This window comes from Narcine bancroftii, chromosome 4 (genome assembly GCF_036971445.1).
Source record: "Narcine bancroftii isolate sNarBan1 chromosome 4, sNarBan1.hap1, whole genome shotgun sequence".
In the NCBI taxonomy this organism is placed as follows: Eukaryota; Metazoa; Chordata; class Chondrichthyes; order Torpediniformes; family Narcinidae; genus Narcine; species Narcine bancroftii.
Genome location: NC_091472.1, coordinates 131,603,743 through 131,623,219, shown reverse-complemented (window position 1 = coordinate 131,623,219; position 19,477 = coordinate 131,603,743). Strand labels below are relative to the sequence as shown.

Genomic DNA, 19,477 nt, shown 5'->3' with positions numbered 1-19,477 from the left:
TCTATTAAAATTATCGTAGAATCTCTCTTCCTTCTATAAAACAAGTCAGCTGCTAAACATGTGAAAGGGCTGTGAACAGGGCAACAGCGCCAAGGCAGGCTAACGTTAGCAAAGATTGTAAAGGTGCCTCCAGCAAATTGAAGTGTTAATTGGAAGGAGGGGCTCTCAAAATCTAAACACCCTATGAAGTCAACAAGGGTTAAACAACGCTTGAGTCTCTAGTAACCAAGCTGCCTCTGAACAAGCACAAAAAGAAAATTGGATTAAAACCCTTTTTCAGACGCCCAACCCCCTGTTAATGGAAGGTACTCCTCTGAGCAGAATGGCTATTCTTCCTTTTTACAGATTTACATTTGCACAGACCCTCGATCAATGTGCCCATTGTCTAATGTGACCTATGGCATTTCCCAAGGGCACTGAGAACTGCTCTCTCTGATTTCTGCAAAGCCCCTCTGGTTCCTGAAGAGTAGGGAGGTCCCGAAAGACTAAAGGCAGAATACAATTACAAAAAGAAAAAGAAAAGAATGAAACAAATTTGCAAGCCAATCACTCCATCATGGTTTGGGCTACAAAACTGATCAGCCATTTTGCTGGGAGGCAGGAAGTGTGGGGGTGGGGGGAGGGGTGACTGAGGCACAAGCCGTTTGCTATTACACTTTGTCATTGCTCTCGCTGTGACTCTCCACTGATGTATCATAGAATATATATGAACCAGAAGTTAAACACAGGCAAGGAGAATCATTTGACTTATGCAAGCTTGTCCATCTGGAGAAGGATATGAACAGTTCCATTCCATTATTTTTGAATGACATACTGGGAACATCCTGCACCCTTCTAGCCAAGTGTTAACTGCTGTTTACTTGAAGAAATTCCTTCCTAGTTATACTAAAATCGCCAGTGTGAAACAATATCAAAGCAGTGATTTTTCCAAGATGACCAGATTTATTTCCACTAAACTGATTAATATCTTATGGGCTTTGCACCCTTCCCTTGAGGCTCTTCCTGTGTAGCCAGGACTTGTCCACTTCCCTTATATTCCATGCGCACACAGTTCATTCTAATCAGTGCTCCACAGAGATCCAGCATGATGCTCTGTGATGTCCACCCTGCTAATTCGACTGTGTAGCTCAATATTCTGTTGCTTTCCACTGCAAGGGCTTCAGAAGAATTTTCAAGGAGCTGATGAATTTCAGCAGAAGATGAAATTTCCACCAAAGCATTTTTAACCATTCACACAGTTTCAATAGAGCTTTGCCAAACTCCACACAAAGAACAACCCCACCATTTTTACAATACAATTCTACTAATAACATGGATCTCTTTCAAACTTACTCCCAGAATGTTAGTTGAATTTCACAATCTTACATATGCCAGAGAAATTTTCAGCCAGTAAGTAGCCACTGAACTGGAATCCCAGTTGTAATATATTAATTGAATATCTTCATCTATTCCTCCCTTGAAGACTCAGAGCCCCTACCCTTATGTGTGTTAGGTTTCAACTGCATCTCTTTATCTAGCATCATTCAGACTAAACTTTTGCCTCCATCCATTTGATATCACTTATGAACTTGGCCCATTGTTGAGCAAGATTAAAAACAAGGAGTTTCAGAAAAATGAAGCAGTTACATGGGATCAATTCACAACGACAAACTTGTTAGCAATGATTAGTGAGTTGATCGAACTTGAGTGAAGGCAAGTTGACTTAGGATTAACTTACATCAGAAAGTTCCCATTTTTGTCCATCTTCCAGACAGAATAGGCCTAATGATTTCAGTCACTTGGATCAGATGTGAGGCATAATTGCCCTGTTCTATAAAATAAATCTTTGCTGAAATGGGATTTATTCTCTTGACTCCACACCAGCAAGAAGAGCCTACTCAGTCTTCTGTAGTACAACTGCTCAAAGCTCCACTTACAAGAGAGATTTCATCTTTAATCCACTCCAACTCAACAACACTCAGTGTCACAAGGACAGTTCTTCTGATTGGTTATGCAGTTTCATGAATAGAGATGACCAGTCGGTAAAAAGGGCAGAGGTCAATTCAGTTAGCCATCTGCCCAAATTATGAGGTGTTGAGTGTTCTCGTCAATTTTTGGACAGATGAGAAAGGAACCTCAAAATGCACCAGTTATATTAATGTTAGCCTCCTAGATATCCCAAAATATGCAAGGAATTTGTTAACATTCACATTACATGGCCCTCCAGCATCTACCCTCCTCTCATATAGAGTGGATAGTTCTAGCACTTTAAACACAGAGCTCTTTGCAAAGTCCTAAATGGTTTAAAGCAGCATTTTGTTGTACTTCCAAGTTACTGATACAGATTCTGCTTTATTATGATTTACTCTTGTTCCCATACAGAAGAATCACTGATGGTGACCAGATTATTTTTGCTGTGAGCTCCTCTTAAAGGCAGCTGCCTGTTGTTTAAGGGCTTCCTGTGTTTATAAGCAATAAAACAGGTTTGTATCTGTGTACTGACAATGCACCACTGTCAAGAATAGTTTTTAAGGTCTGTGCAAAAACAGACTCCTGGGGAACTTTCTCCATGAATCTTGTTGGTGGCAAAGTTCGATACAATGCAGCAAGAGTACATTCGGACTCTTAGCCATAATTCTTTTTTTTTTTTTTTTTTTTTTTTAATTTTTTATTTTTCACACCATAAATCACAATAGCCATGATATACACTTTTTCTTTTCCACACATTTACAGTGACTTTTTCTCCCTCCCCCCTCCCTCCTCCCAAGCCACCCCCCCACCCCCCCCTCTCATCCATTTTAGGTATACAATCTAGGTTGCATTAATTCAGTTAGACAATGTTGTCATTCAACAAAAATACACCAGAAATTCTACTGAGTCCATTCTTTTCTTTTCTTCTCCTTCCATCGCCATAATTCTTCATGCTCTGCTTTATTGATCCTGACTGCGTCCACTAGTGGATGTGCCGGGCAGTGATCGAAGAGTAAGACAGACCATGTAACAGTGGGGGAGTAGCCTGGGGAGCCACTCTTAATGCACCTCCAGTAACCACATTCTGAGCAGCATCTAAACCTTATTGAAATACAATCAATATTCTTCAGACACAAGATAACCAATCTACTCAGCAGCAGAATGCTTTAACCACTGTTGTTCTATATTGCTCTTGGTAAGAAGCCATTAAGCTTTCTGAGGAAAACTTGGGACACCAATAACCATTTAGGAATGAGTGGGAAAGATGTGGTGTATTTGGAGAATAAGAATAATAAGAAATGTCTAGTTTCCTAGCAACCATGGCAGTAGTTCAGGATTCATACCATGGATTCTTGGCCTAAATCATTTTTAATTAATGACACTGATTCCTTCCACCCAAACTTCACCAAAAGTGCTGAATGGATGCGCAACTTTGATAAACAATGGCAAATAGCCATACATGAGGAAGAATTGTAAAATGAGAAAATCGGCAGACATCCCTGAAACTACAGTATACCCTTGAGCAAGGAGGGAGCGAGGAATGATAGCAGTCATATCACATTCAAAGTCACCTGTTTTATTTAAGCTAGAAATGACAAGTGTTATAAATAGATCAGGTTACAATCACAATTAGGAGTTAAATGTGATCAATATTTCCACTTGTCAATAGACAATAGGTGTAGGAGTAGGCCATTCAGCCCTTCAAATCAGCACTGCCATTCACTGTGATCATGGCTAATCATCCACAATCAGTGCCACGTTCCTGTCTTCTCCCCATATCCCTTAAATCCACTATTTTTCAAGAGCTCTATCTAACTCTTTCTTGAAAACATCCAGAGAATTGGCTTCCACTGCCTTCTGAGGCAGAGCATTCCAGAGATCCACAACTCTCTGGGTGAAAAAGGTTTTTCTCAACTCCGTTCTAAATGGATTACCCCTTATTTTTAAACTGTGGCCTCTGGTTCTAGACTCCACCAACATCGGGAACATATTTCCTGCCTTTAGCGTGTCCATTCCCTTAATAATCTTATATATTTTCATCAGATCCCCTCTCATCCTTCTAAAATCTAGTGTATACAAGCTCAGTTCCTCTAATCTTTCAACATATGACAATTGTCAATAGTCAGTGCAACTTATTGATTGAATTATTTTGCATAAATTCAAAAACTCATATGATAGGCTGGCCCTGGAGATTAGAATACTGGGATCCAGGATAAGATAACTAATTGAATACAAAAGTGATTTCATTAAATTTAATCTCCCTAATTTCCATTTTTAATTTTTTTTTAAATTTTTCACACTATGAACCATACTGACCAAAATATATAGAGACATTTTTCTCTTGAATATATACAGTGTCATTTTCTCCCCTTATTCCCCCCTCCCTTCCCTCCCTCCCTCAACCCCCCTTCCCATTTATTCAAAGTTCAATCTATATGATACATTAAACGCGTTAAACAATGTCGTCACTTAATAAAAATAAACAAGAAATCGTTGTCTTTTTACTTTTACATACTGAGTCAGTTCATTTTGTTGTCTTCTCCTTCTGTCATTTTAGGTGGTGGAGGTCCATTTTCATTTCCATTCCTAATTTCCATTTTTTAAAGATATTTACAAGTTAGATATTTTCTGAGAAACCAAGCTACAACTTTCCCGTTCTCCAATGCTTGTAATTGTATTGACTATTTTTTTAGTTAAGTCTTTGTCAAATGGGTTTAATCGGATTCATTTATGGATTAATTTCTCAAATACATTGTGTTCTATGAATAAAATTAAGGGTGATTGGAAGAGTGACTTACAAATTATTCTTTCCAAGGATATATGGACCAAGTGTTTAAAATTGGTCCATTTCTCTTCCATTTGTGCACGTCATTCACTTATTCAGTTGAAGATAGTACATAGAGCACATTTATCCAAAGATAAATTAGCTAAAATTTTTCCTACTATCAACCCTTTATGTGACAGATGCTGTAATTGGGTTGCTTCCTTATTTCATATGTTTTTGTTCCTATTCAGTATTAGATCACCATTGGAACTCCTATTGTACTAAATTTCCTTTTTAATCCCTCTCTAATTGATCAAGCTTATTTACTCTGGAAAGTTAAAGGTATAACATGCTTTTCGGATTTATTCTTGGATAACGCTTTCATGTCATTTGAACAATTATCCATGAAATATGATTTACCTCGATCTCATTTCTTTCGATATTTGCAGATTAGGAGTTTCTTAGTTTCGACTTTACCCTCTTTTCCCAATCGGGAGACTACGACTGTTTTAGAGGATATACTATATTCAAAATTCCCTCCAAAAGGTGTGATATCTAAATTATATAATATAATTACAAAAATAAATTCTGGGACTTTTGAAAAGTTTAAAAATGATTGGGAAAGAGAACTCAACCTTCATATTTCTAATGAAAATTGAAATAAAATTCTGCGACTGGTAAACTCTTCTTCTCTATGTGCAAAACATTCACTAATACAGTTTAAAGTTGTTAATAGAGGTCATATGTCTAAAGATAAACTCCATCGCTTTTATTCTCATATCGATCCTATATGTGATAAATGTCAATTGGAAATAGCTTCCCTTACACATATGTTTTGGTCCTGTCCCTCTTTACAGAATTATTGGAAGGAAATTTTTTCCATTATATCTACTGTTTTGAATATTGATTTACAACCACATCCCATTACTGCAATTTTTGGATTACCTATGATAGATTTGACTTATTTATCTCTTCCTGCAGATCGTATGATTGCTTTTCTTACACTAATGGCTAGAAGATCTATACTATTGAATTGGAAAGAGGTTAATCCTCCCACTGTTTTCCAATGGTTTACCCAAACTATACTATGTTTAAATTTAGAGAAAATTAGAAACTCTGTCTATGAATCCCCTTCTAAGTTTGAGTTAACCTGGCGACCATTTATTCAATATTTTCATTTGTGGTGAGTTGATCTGGCTCTGTTTTCTTTCTATGATTATGTATGATAATTGGGCTGTAAGATGAGATCGGAGTGATCGGCGTGGTTTAGCTATATCTGTAGGTTTTTTTTTAAGTTTTTTTAAATTCAGATTTGTTTTTTCTTCTTTTTGGGTTTTTTTTTCTCTTTTTTCATATATTGTTATTAATTATATCTTTTTTTTTTAGAGATAGTTCACACCCTAAACTGATCTAAAATTTTTTTTATGATATATTTTTATTCTGTAATATTATTGTTTAATATCTCTGTATTAATTCATTACTTACTATGTATTTTTTATATCTTTTTGAACTGTATGTGTTTATAAATTATAATAATAATAAAAAGATTGAAAAAGAAAGAAAAGATCACCATTGGAAGGAAATTTTTGATGCATTTTCTCAGTTACTATTCAACCTCATCCCATTACATCTTTATTTGGTGTGGTGATAGAGAACAGTCAATTATTGGTGTCCAATCGCCATGTGATAGATTTTGCCACTTTTAATGGCTAGAAGATGTATTTTGCTAATTTGCCAGGACTCTAATCCTTCCAAGTTATGCTCAATGGATGACCCAAACCTTATCACGCTTGAACCTCAAGATTAGATGTTATGTTTTGAAAAGTGAAGTTAAATTTGTTAAAATGTGGCATTTTTTATGGAATATTTTAATGTTTAATAAATAATACAGTGGTTTACTGTTTTGTATGTAACATACGAAGCGTTCGTAGTCTCTTCCTGAACTTACTTATTTACATATAAGGCAATTCATCAATGTACTATTACTGTTTCCCTTTTGGTGGTTTAAGGTGGCCCAGCGGCTTTTTTTTTTAGTTTAGTGGGTATAGATTTAGGATTAGTTAGTTACAGACATTTTTTTTTCTGCAGGAACAAGAGATATAATATTGAATTCTGTCTGTATTATTAGTTGTGATGTTCATTTTTATTCTCGATACACTGTAATTGCTCTGTACTTGTACAGCATATTTTTCTTGTTCATACACTTTTGTTGTGTGTGTGATATATATATACAATTCAATAAAAATTATTAAATTAAAAAAGTGGCTTCATGGTAAAAGGCAGAGGGTGGTGTTCGTGGAACAACAGAGTCATATAGCACAGGAACAGGCCCATCAGCCCAACTTACTCCATGCCTTCCTGACCTCATCCTAGTTCCATTTTCCTTCCTTTGACTGATATCCATCCTACCCTTTCCTACCTTTGAACTTGTCCAAATGTTGTTTAAATATTGTAATTATACCCGCAGCTCGTTCCACCACCATGTGTACAAAAACTGTGGCTCTCACATCCCATTTAAATCTTTCCCCTTTCACTTAAGGTCTATGACCTCTAGTTTGAGATTGCCTTCAACTGGAGTGGATGGTTCTTCTTCAGAGTGGAGGCCTGTGACTAGTGGTGGTACACTGCGATTGGAACTGGATCATCGTTATCTATATTGATTACTTGGATGAGAATATAAGAGGCCTAATTAGCAAGTTTACAGATGACACCAAAATTGGTGGACTGTGAAGTTGGCCATCAAAGATTACAACAGGATTAAGATCAACTTGGAAAGTGAGCAAGGGACTGGCAGATGGAATTTAACTCAGACAAGTTCAAAGTGAAGCTTTTTGGAAAGTTAAGCTATGCCAAAACATACACAGTAAATGGAAATTCCATGGGGAGTGCAGTTGGACAGAAACCTTGGGTACAATTTTGTAGTTCCCTGGAAGCTGCTGCATAGGTCAAGAGGCATGATAAAGGTATATGACATCCTTGCTTTCACCAGCTGAGCCATGGATTACACTTGGAATACTGTTTATAGTTCTGTTTGCCCTGCTATGAGAGCAATATGATTAAGTGAAAGAGGGTGCAGAAAAGAATTTGAAATCTTGTTGCCTAGAGTGTAGGGATAGGGAGTTTGGATAGATTGGCATTGTTAACTGATAGAGGTGTGTAAAATAATGAGAGGCATTAGGGTTTTTTTTACATGCCCAACTAACAATCTATGTAAAAAAGGAATCAGAAAGGTGGCTTCTGCGTTCACATTGAAATTGGATTGCTGAATCAGGACAAAAGGGGCTGGATGAGAAGCACAGCAGCACTGTCCTCTGCTGTGATGTAGAATACGCACCAGAAAGTTCGCAGATGGTTAATTTTAAAATTCGCGGGCTTCGGTTGGAGGCTGAGGATGTAATTGTGCCATCATCAGCCATCCTCCTTTCGATCCGATTTCAGCGCTCGTCAGATTAGGCAGGAGGCGGTGTGACTTCACTCCACCTCTGACACTAGGTCCATTGGTGGAGGATTCACGGAGCGAAATGAACCTGTCAATCCACCTTTTCTGCGTTCATGCAGGTATGTAAAGCGTATAAAAGCCAAAGGAAAACTACCTTGAAGGTTCTTTGTAAAAGGGGCTATTGATAGAGTAGATCACACAAATTTGTTTCCCATTGTGAGGAAGTTGAAACTTCAAAGGCATAGGTTTAAGCCAAGTAGAAGGAGGTGTAAAGGGGATCTGCGAGGAAAAAAAAATAGTTGGTATCTGGAATGAGTAGCTTGAGTAGGTGGTGGTGGCAGGGACAGTAACAGTAGTTAAAAGGCATCTGTGATTCATTTCCTGAGGTGGAGGAGTTTCATCCCCTGCCAAATTTCTTCTCATCAACTTTTTTTTGGGTACCATGGATAGCCAAACTCCACATCCAACATCACACACACATGTGGACATACCACAACATCTGCAGTGAGAGATGGAACAGTCTCTGACAGTAGAAATCAATTGATTCTGGCATCCTTCCACTAGGGTGTTTGACACATAAAGCTCTTGACTGAGGCTTTCTGGTTTCAGGATAAAGTGAGTAGTGCTGTCACCCAACCCATGTACACGCAGCACAACTAAAACATTAAATCACCTTCATAGCACTGTGATCTTTTTGAAAAGCTGTCATATAAACTCTCCCCAACAGCCAGCATATTTTTGCCGTGACAACAGAAGCAAATACTGGAAGATATTTGTACAAAGTAAGGGAAGAAAAGGTTAAGAGACAAGTCAGTGGTACGTTTATTTTACACAGAGAATAGCAGGTGCCTTTAATGCATTGCCAGTGGTGGTGGTGGAGGCTGGTACAATAGGGACATTTAATAGGCACATAGATCCAAGAAAAATAGAGGGTCATGGATGTGAGGTACGAAAGGCTTAGATCAGTGGTTCTCAACCATTTTTTCCCACTCACATACTGCCTTAAGAATCCTTTACTAACCACAGAGCATCTCTACTTTGTGCGAAGGCTGAGGAAAGTTCATCTCCTACCCTCGATCCTCATTACATTCTACAGGGGATGTATCGAGAGCATCCTGTGCAACTGCATCACCACCTGGTTTGGTAGCTGCACCTCGCAAGAGCCTGCAGAGGATAGTGAAGTCAGCGGAAATGATCACTGGGGGCTCGCTTCCCACCATGAAGGACACATGATGCGGGCGAAAGGCAATAAACATTGTGAAGGGTTCCACACACTCATCATGGAAACTGTTCTCCCTTCTGCCATCTGGAAGGAGGTACCGTAGCACTCAGGCCCTTATGTTCAGATTAGGCAACAGTTTTTTTTTCTCTAAGCCACCAGACCGCTGAATTCCCAGAACATTTGTGGATAGGGTACCGTGGACTGTTATTGTATATGTCTTAATATTTTAACGTGTTTAACTTCCATTCTAACTTATATTTATGTAAATAAGCTTTGTGGTCCTGGAGAAACACTATCTCATCTTTACTATGCAAGCATGGTATAAATGATAAATAAAGGTGACTTGACTTGACTTGTCGTCCTATGCCATAGGTGATCTGTAGTTAGTAAGGGATTACTTAAGGCAGCATGTGATTGGACAAAAAGGTTGCGAATCACTGGTCTAGATGGTTGAATAGATGTATGTAGGTCAGCACAACATAGTGGGGTGAAGGGCCTATATTTTGCTGCAATGTTCTACATTCCATTCACAAACATCCATACACACACTGATTCACATGCAAATGTGCATGGTGAAATTAGTGTATGATCGCACGTTAGGAATGTTGGTATATAGTGTAGCACTGAAACACTGTTAAAATCTACCTTCTTATCCAGTTTAGAAATCAAATGCAAACTTTTAACAATCTGAAAAATATTCTGAACTTTTATTTGTCATATAAGCTGTATAAGTGTGTTCCAACTAATGATAAAGGGAGGAGCATAATAAATGTATGCCAAGGCTGCTTGAAACCTGTTCTGTAGAGTAATACCTCATACAAAATTAGTTTAAATAATCAATGTCCGGTTACTCTGATGCTCCCACTAATAAAATCCACACTAACATATCTCTCCAAAAAGCACAAACCTGGTCTTGCTAAAGGAATGAAACAAAGCAACTTCCCCACTCACAAAACAAAAAAGAGAGTCTGGTATCAAAGGCCCATTGAAGAGCAAGAGGTCCCTCATTCATTCATCTCAACACCAGGGAACAAATGCTTTCTATTGGATTTCACAAGGTCAAAGTTCACTGCCTTTTCCCATTGAAAAAGAATGTGAATTTGATGATGTTTTTTTCTCTTTCTTTCTCTGTCTGTCCCCACCCCCTCTCTCCCCACCCCCTCCCTTTCTCTTTTATTTGCCTGGTCACTGAAGAAACAAAACACAACCAGGCAATGGGTTTCCTATTAAAGTCGATCAACGAGATGGACGATTGCAGGAAGAAGTAGGGTCAGCCCACAGCTCGAAGAAAAAGCAGCAGCTCCTTTTCTCTTGGATGTCCTAACAATGATAAATCTTCAGGCAGTGAGGGTCTTTGTGGAAGACAAGGTCTGCCAGGTACGTGCTCAAACGCAAACCCAGAATTCAATTTGCTGTTTGGTGGAAGGGTTGCGTCTGCTCATACACAATTTGAGGTGGCAGACGATACTGTAACCCACTCAAGAGTGGTGCATTTAGTTGTATTCTGCTGACTCTGCCCCACTCACTCTTGCCCTTCTCTCCAAAATGATTTGTCCAGTCCTAGTCTCCTGCCCACCTCTAGTTTCCTTCTCCCTTCTTTCAGGCTCCAGATAGTGCACACAGCACTGAAATAACCTGTCCTATTTTGAAGTAAAGCAGAAATGTATACCCCATGGACCTGGACCATACAATCCTTGGCCAATATCACTTCAACTGATTATAAAGCTGTGGGGGTCCAGCAGAGTGAAAACTGGAATCTGCATTTTAAAAGCTATTTTGTAAAGCTTTATGGCACCTTGGAATATCCTAAGAATGGAAAATTATCTGCTCGTCTTTTTTCTCAATATTTAAATCATGAAGATGGTCTTATCCACCCCACAGGTCGTTGTAGAAGTAGAAGCCTGTGCATGAGCCCCAACCGAGGTACAAGACCGCTTCTGCAACTGCAGGGTGCTGCCAGAGCTCAGAGGGACACATCAGCAGGTGTCCTATTCTTATGTTCCACCCTTAAATGGTGAAGGGCACTTTGTCTTTGCATGTGACACCTCCTCCTCCCCTACCCAGTGGGGCCTGCCTGTCAAGGGATAATTAATCCAACATCTTAAGGCCTTCGTAAAGCTCTCAAGAGATTCACAACAGGAATTAGAAGTTCTGCTGTGACTGTTTAATGAAGAGAAAAGGAAGGAATTTCCTGGGAACTCCCTCTGACACGCCCCCCTTGACACCAGAGGGCAGGCACGAGAACCAACCCGCCCACCCACATCTCAATTGGACTACAAAGGTCCAATCCAAATGTATCTGAATCCCAACAAAACTAAGATCTTGCCCACATTCTGAATTTGTCTCATCTCACCCTTAGAATTTTAAGGAACAGACATATTTTAAACAACCAGTCTCTTTCTTTATCTGATCAACTGACTAATACTTTTCAATATCCGGTTATTAACACCCCTTTCATCTTGTCCAAGGGAGATGTTGAGCAGGTATCATTTCTGTTGCATTGTAAACTGGGTGCAAACATCTGGACCAATGTCCTTCTGGTGCTTGTCTGATGTTAGGGTATGAATACAGTACAGCCTAGTGTCTTGAACAGATGAGAGGTCAGAGCATGAATTAAGAGATTAAACTATCACAATTAACAGAAATAATTTTGCGGAATAAAGAAGTCTATACAACAGTACAGCACAGAACCGGCCCATAATGTTGTGCCACCCTTTTAAACCTACTCCACAATCAAATTTACATTTAGATTTTAAATTTAAATTTAGACAAACAGCACGGTAACAGGCCATTTCAGCCCTTTTGTCTGTGCTGCCCAATCTACACCCAATTAACCTTCAACCCCCACTATGTTTCAAACGCTGGGAGGAAACTGGAGACCCCAGTGAAAAACCATGCAGACACTGTGCAACCATACAAACTCCTTACAGACAGTGTGGGATTTGAACCCTGGTCCTAATCACTGGCACTTTAAAGGTGTTGTGTTAACTGCTACGCCATTCGTGCCACCTCAATCTAACCCTTTGCTCCATTTTAATCCTATTTTTCGTCCATCCACATGCCAGTCTGAGTCTTTTAAATATCCATGACCCTCAACCATTACCACCCCCCCTACACCCCCCCCCACCACCCCCCCCCTCCAACCAGTGCATTCCAGATATTAGTGCAATTCATGCCTCAGGGAGGCACATAGCTATTTATTACTGAGGCATGACTATAGGTTCATGGTTTGCACATCACTCAGTGGTACATTAGTTAATTTCTGCCAGGGCTGGTATTGTCAGGAGAATTTCCTGAATCCCAGGCCCATTTAGGGGAATAAGGGCAGAATTGGATTGGGACCAACTCTGAGAGGATTGCTCAATAAATGGGCAACATTCACTGAAAGGCTGTTTCAGCAAGATACAGCAAGGCAACAGGCACTGATGGAACAAAGACATATCATAATATCCACATCTTCAGTCAAACAAATTGACTGCAATGAATTACAACCAGAGAGAAATTCATTTCTGATCATTAATGTTGACAAACTAGGCATTGTCACCAGTTGTGTTTATTGTTGCTTTTAATGGACCCAATGTCAGTGCACTCACAACCTCCCAGTGCTTTTAAAATTCAAAAATAAAAGTGACTGCTTCTTCTGTTTAGACCAGCGGTTCTTAACCTTTTTCTTTCCACTCACATAACACTTTAAGTAATCCCTACGCCATCAGTGCTCTGTGATTAGTAAAGGATTGCTTAAGGTGGCATGTGAGTGGAAAGGGAAGGTTGAGAATCACTGCTCTAGACCCAATTGTTACTGAAATATTTTTCTGAGAAAAACTTTCACTGGCCCATTTCTTTTGGAGTTATGCAACCCTGCACATAACAAGTTAATTAGGTATGATTAAAACAGTGGTTTTCAAACTTTTTCTTTCCACCTATATACCCCCTGAAGCAATCCCTTACTAATCACAGAGCACCTATGGCGGAGGGATTACTTAAAGTGGTATGTGAGTAAAAAGGAAAAGGTTGAGAACCACTGGTTTCTCTTTCTTCTTCTTCTTCTTTCTTCTTTGGCTTGGCTTCGCGGACGAAGATTTATGGAGGGGTAATGTCCACGTCAGCTGCAGGCTCGTTTGTGGCTGACAAGTCCGATGTGGGACAGGCAGACACGGTTGCAGCGGTTGCAAGGGAAAATTGATTGGTTGGGGTTGGGTGTTGGGTTTTTCCTCCTTTGTCTTTTGTCAGTGAGGTGGGCTCTGTGGTCTTCTTCAAAGGAGGTTGCTGCCAGCCGAACTGTGAAGCGCCAAGATGCATGGTTTGAGGCGATATCAGCCCACTGGCGATGGTCAATGTGGCAGGCACCAAGAGATTTCTTTAGGCAGTCCTTGTACCACTGGTTTAGACATTGGTGAAATCACAATGGAGTGTTGTGTATCATTCTGGCCACACAGCTATAGGAAACATATCATTAAGATGGAAAAGGGGCAAATAAGATTACAAGGGATGTTATCAGGACAAGCAGGCTTGTGTTAGAAGTAAAGGCTGGGACTTTTCTTCCTGGAGCATTGGAAACTTACAGAGGTATATAAAATCATGGGGCCAGTGTTACAGACTTATGTTTTTTTTTAAAATCTGTGGTTTTATGTTATATTTTAGAGAGTTACTCTACTGTGAAGATTTGGAAACAGAGGAAAGATACATATTTTGAAGCAGACATCAAGGCACCCAAGTTCAAAGCCATAAAAGACTTGTTATTGTTCCACTGAAAACCTCAAACACCTGCTTAAATAAATATGTATTTGAGAAATGAAACTCAAATCATATTTTGCTCAAGCCAGCCATATGATTAAGACACTTCAAAAAGCAGCTTGAGTATCATCAACCAGATTGATACGAAGACAGAAACGGAGTGACATTCTGTGAGATGGACACTGCTGTTGTGTTCTCCTTGCAAGGGGGGAAACAATGATTGCTGTGGCTATAGTAATGGTCACTTGTGACTGACCCATTATCTGGGGAAAGAAAGCAAGATCATCCTTCCATGTGGATCATGACCATTTTGATGGTTCTTTCATCTAAAACCCTTGCCTGGGTCTGTGAAACCATCATGGAGGCCACAAGCTTCATAACCCCTATGCAAGAATGGGGGAAGTTGTGTCACATCATTTGTTTGAAGAAAATTTTATCTGAAAGCAACTCATCAAGAATTAGTGAGTTTTGAGAAGTCTGATGACTCAGTGTCTCAACTACATAATTACTTCTGAACAATAGTTTTGAAAGTTCTGAATTTCAACACAAGACTTCTAAGACTGAACTTTGAATTTGACTTTTCAGAATTGTGCCTAAGATATAATGGTTTGGGTAATCCACACACACACACACACACACGCACGCACACACACACACACACACACACACACACACACACACACACACACACACACACACACACACACACACACACACACACACACACACACACACACACTTGCACATAGTTGGGGTGAAGTTTAGAGTTAAGTAAGATATTATATTATTAATAGTTTTGAATAAAAATTATTGTTTTAAGATACCATTGTCTTGGTGAATTTCTATTGCTGCTGGTCCATGACATAATGGACATAGTTAAGGTGAAGAGTCATTTTCTTTTTCCCCAGAGAGCACGAGTTTAAAACTTGAGTGTGAAGGTTTAAGAGGAAAGATTTAAAAGGGGCCTGAGGGCCATCTTTTTCACATAGTGGGTAATGCCAAGAGGCCACGGTGGAGGCGAGTACAATTACATTTAAAAGACATTTAGAGAGTGACATAGATAGAAAAGGTTTAGAGATAAGGTCCAAATGCAGGCAAATGGGATTTATTCTCGTAGACAACTTGGATGACATGGACAAGTTGAGCCAAAGGGTCTGTTTCCCAATGGTAATCGCTATGAATCCATTTTAAAGGTGTTTTGTTTTCCATTCTTTCCACCAAATTATTTGACTTCACATTTTCCCTATTATTATCTATCTGCCATCTTTTATGCACTTGCTTAATCTGACTGGATTCGTTTGCAATCTCTGCATCATCCTTATACCGTACCATCCCTCTTTGCATCTTGAAGAAACTTGGGTATGTTACTCCTTTTATTTTCATTAAAATCACACATAGGTTGCACATACCAAGGAGCTAGCATTGATCCCTGTGGCATTCGCTACCAGAAATTCGCCAGTTGAATTACGTTTGTTTACATTTGCTATCAATCTCACACCCTCCTTTTGCTAATCTATGACTCAGCCATGTAAACCATATTTTGTGGTAAATTTTGTTACTATTTACCAAATGACTTTTGAACATCAAGAAATACAGAATCCACTGTTTTCCCTTTCCTCTTAAATTGGTCAACCATTTAAAATGGTCAACCATTTTGATCCTACCTAATCATTCTACTTATTTGCAAGTACCCCATTCCAGCATTTTACTGTGTTTGGGTATCAGGCTAAATGGTCTTTGTTCTCCTTTTTTTCTCTTTTCACCCTTTAATTAGCAGTGCTCGATTTGCAACCATGCAATTCAGAGAGTCTGCCACAGAATCAAAGGAATATCAATATCTAATGAATTTCCTTTATAACTTGGGGATGCTGATTTAGATTGCAGATCTAGGAGATTTGTTCACTTTCAGTCCCCTTATTTTTTACTAAGTTTTGCACTGTCATTGGATTCCTGGTTCTCACCATTGCTGCTCCATACATTGTGTTTTCTGCAGTGAAGACACAGGTAGATAGATATTTGTTTACTGCTTCAGCCATCTCTTTATTCCCCACTTTAGTTTCTAAAGCCCCTTTCACACCTGCATGCCAGTAAATTAGCCGTTCAGTGTCCCGGAATAGGAATGGGGGTTTGGCCTTTCACATGAGAAACTGGGACCCTGAATACTTGCACACTTGCAAGGGTTTCTCTCCGGTATTTGGTCTGTTCTACCTTTAATAGGAAGTGCCTGCAATGCAATTACCCAATCTCAATGGCAGCATCTGCAGATGCCAGGGCTTGTACTAGGGGTCGAGGCTGGCAATCCTCAGCGTGAGATGATATCATCTGACACCAGCATTGAGCAGATTTTGCTTTCACACTTGCCATTTTAAAGGCCGATTGGCGTTCGATTCCTGCCATCAGTGGCAAGTGTGAAAGGGGCTTAAGGCTGGTGTCATCGCAGGTGCCAGTCATGTTCTATGTACATAACTGCAGAAACCAATTCGATTGGTATTTCTTCCTAATTTAGTCCTGTGATTTATCTTCATCCTCTCTCTTGAAAGTTTCATTTATTAAAAATCTCATTGTCCTCAATCTTACTACTTTTCCTGGCAATATTACATTCCTCTCTTTTAGTTTAATTGTATCTGTAGCATACTTAGAGAAATCCAAGTTCTAGTCAAGGTTTTTTTCAGTCTGTAGAAAGTGCCTTAATTAAAAATATTAAAACATTTCTTTAAAAGGTATTTATTGTTTATCTGCTAACAATCTTAATTTCAATATTTTTTAATACACAAAAGTGCTGGGTGAACTCAGCAGGTTCACACAGTCTCCTTTACGTACGTAATCAACTCTAACCCTGAGCCCTTCATCAAGGTTGAGGCATCTGAATAAGAAGGTGGGGGGGTGAGGCAGAGGAGGATCACAGGCCTACAGGCAAGAAGTCATAGGTGGATATGGATGGGAGGGCATAGGGTAGTGAGAGCAGAAACTGGGTAGTGATGAGGGAGGAGATACTTCAAAATCTAATTTCAGCATTGCTTTAACCGATGCAGCCTTTGTTCATACAACAATTATCTTAATTTACAACTGGCCTGTACATCTTTTAGGCCAGTGGTTCTAAACTTTTCTCTTTCCACTCACATACCACTTTAATTATTGTCTATGCCATAGGTGCCCTGCGATTAGTAAGGGATTGATTAAGGTGGTATGTGGGTGGAAAGTAAAGGTTTGGCAACCATTGTTTTAACCATACCTAATTGACTCGTTATGTGCACAGTTTCATAACTCCAAAGGAAATGGGCCAATGAGAATTTTTCTCAAGCAAAATATTTCAGTTACAATTGGGTCTAGAGAAGTCATTCTTAACTTTCCCTTCCCACTCACATACCACCTTAAGCAATCCCTTACTAATCACAGAGCACCAATGACACAGGGATTACTTAAAAAGGTATGTGAGTGGAAAAATAAAGGTTAAGAACCACTGTTTTAAAGGAATTGCAAGGTTTTCTCATATCGTGATCACTTTTCCTGAATGAATCCCTTGCGATTACTAATTATCCATGTCTTATTACCTATCTCGGCTGCACCATTTCATCGGATGCAAGGATCGACAATGAGATAGACAACAGACTCGCCAAGGCAAATAGCGCCTTTGGAAGACTACACAAAAGAGTCTGGAAAAACAACCAACTGAAAAACCTCACAAAGATAAGCGTATACAGAGCCGTTGTCATACCCACACTCCTGTTCGGCTCCGAATCATGGGTCCTCTACCGGCACCACCTACGGCTCCTAGAACGCTTCCACCAGCGTTGTCTCCGCTCCATCCTCAACATCCATTGGAGCGCTCACACCCCTAACGTCGAGGTACTCGAGATGGCAGAGGTCGACAGCATCGAGTCCACGCTGCTGAAGATCCAGCTGCGCTGGATGGGTCACGTCTCCAGAATGGAGGAACATCGCCTTCCCAAGATCGTATTATATGGCGAGCTCTCCACTGGCCACCGTGACAGAGGTGCACCAAAGAAAAGGTACAAGGACTGCCTAAAGAAATCTCTTGGTGCCTGCCACATTGACCACCGCCAATGGGCTGATAACGCCTCAAACCGTGCATCTTGGCGCCTCACAGTTTGGCGGGCAGCAGCCTCCTTTGAAGAAGACCGCAGAGCCCACCTCACTGACAAAAGGCAAAGGAGGAAAAACCCAACACCCAACCCCAACCAACCAATTTTCCCTTGCAACCGCTGCAATCGTGTCTGCCTGTCCCGCATCGGACTGGTCAGCCACAAACGAGCCTGCAGCTGACGTGGACTTTTTACCCCCTCCATAAATCTTCGTCCGCGAAGCCAAGCCAAAGAAAAAAGATAACACAAGGTTTAAGATAGTCTATTCCCTAAATGGTGTCATAACCTATTGTTCAAGAAAACTAATGAAATCGTCCTCCAAACTACTTTTTCCAAGATTGATCTGTTGAACTTAAAGGAATATTGAACTCCTCTTTCATTTTTGTATGACCTTTGTTACAGGTATCTTTTTTTTGTTTTCTACTATTTTACTAATGAAGGAATAATCAGATTTCAGATTTATTGATCGAGTGCATACATATCATCACATACAACCTTGAGATTCTTTTTCCTGTGGGCAAGGCAGAATTACCACTTATTGGTAGTGCAAAAAATAACTACACAATAAACACATGTAAACAAATAAAGAAATGTAAACAAATTTACCATGCAACACAGAGGGAATAAAAAATAATAAAGTGCAAAAGTAAGAGTCTTTAAATGAGTCTGTGATTGAGTTTGTTGCTGAGGATTCTGATGGTGGAGGGGAAGCTGAACCTGGTGGTGTGTGTCTTGTGGCACCTCATTCCTGATGGTAACAGCGAGAACAGAGTGTGTGCTGGGTGGTGTGGATCCTTGATGATTGCTGCTGCTCTCGACTGCAGCGTTCCCTATAGATAATATCAGTGGTGGAGAGGGTTTTGCCTGTGATGTCCTGGGCCGTGTCCACTACCTTTTGCAAGGCTTTACGCTCAGCAGTATTGGTGTTCCCAAACCAGACTATGATACAGCCAGTCATCACACTTTCCACCAAGCATTTGTAGAAATTTGCCAGGGTTTGTGATTTCGTACCAAACCTCCACAAACTCCGAAGGAAGTAGAAGTACTAACATGCTTTCTTTGTGATGCCATTGGTGTGTTGGGTCCAGGAAAAATCCTCTGAGATAGTGACTCCCAACAACTTAAATTTGCTCATCCTCTCCACCTCAGAACCCACAATGATCACTGGATCATACACTTCTGGCTTTCCTGAAGTCAACAATCAGCTCCTTGGTTTTGGTGACATTGAGTGCAAGGTTGTTGTTGGTGCACCATTCAGCCAAGTT

The 19,477-nt window shown here is 39.9% G+C and overlaps 1 protein-coding gene across 1 annotated transcript in view; it reads right to left on the bottom strand.

Annotated features, from left to right (window-relative positions):
• Window positions 1-19,477, bottom strand: part of LOC138761167 (transcriptional activator MN1-like) — a 151,007-nt gene that overhangs the window by 77,877 nt on the left and 53,653 nt on the right. The window lies entirely within an intron of this gene.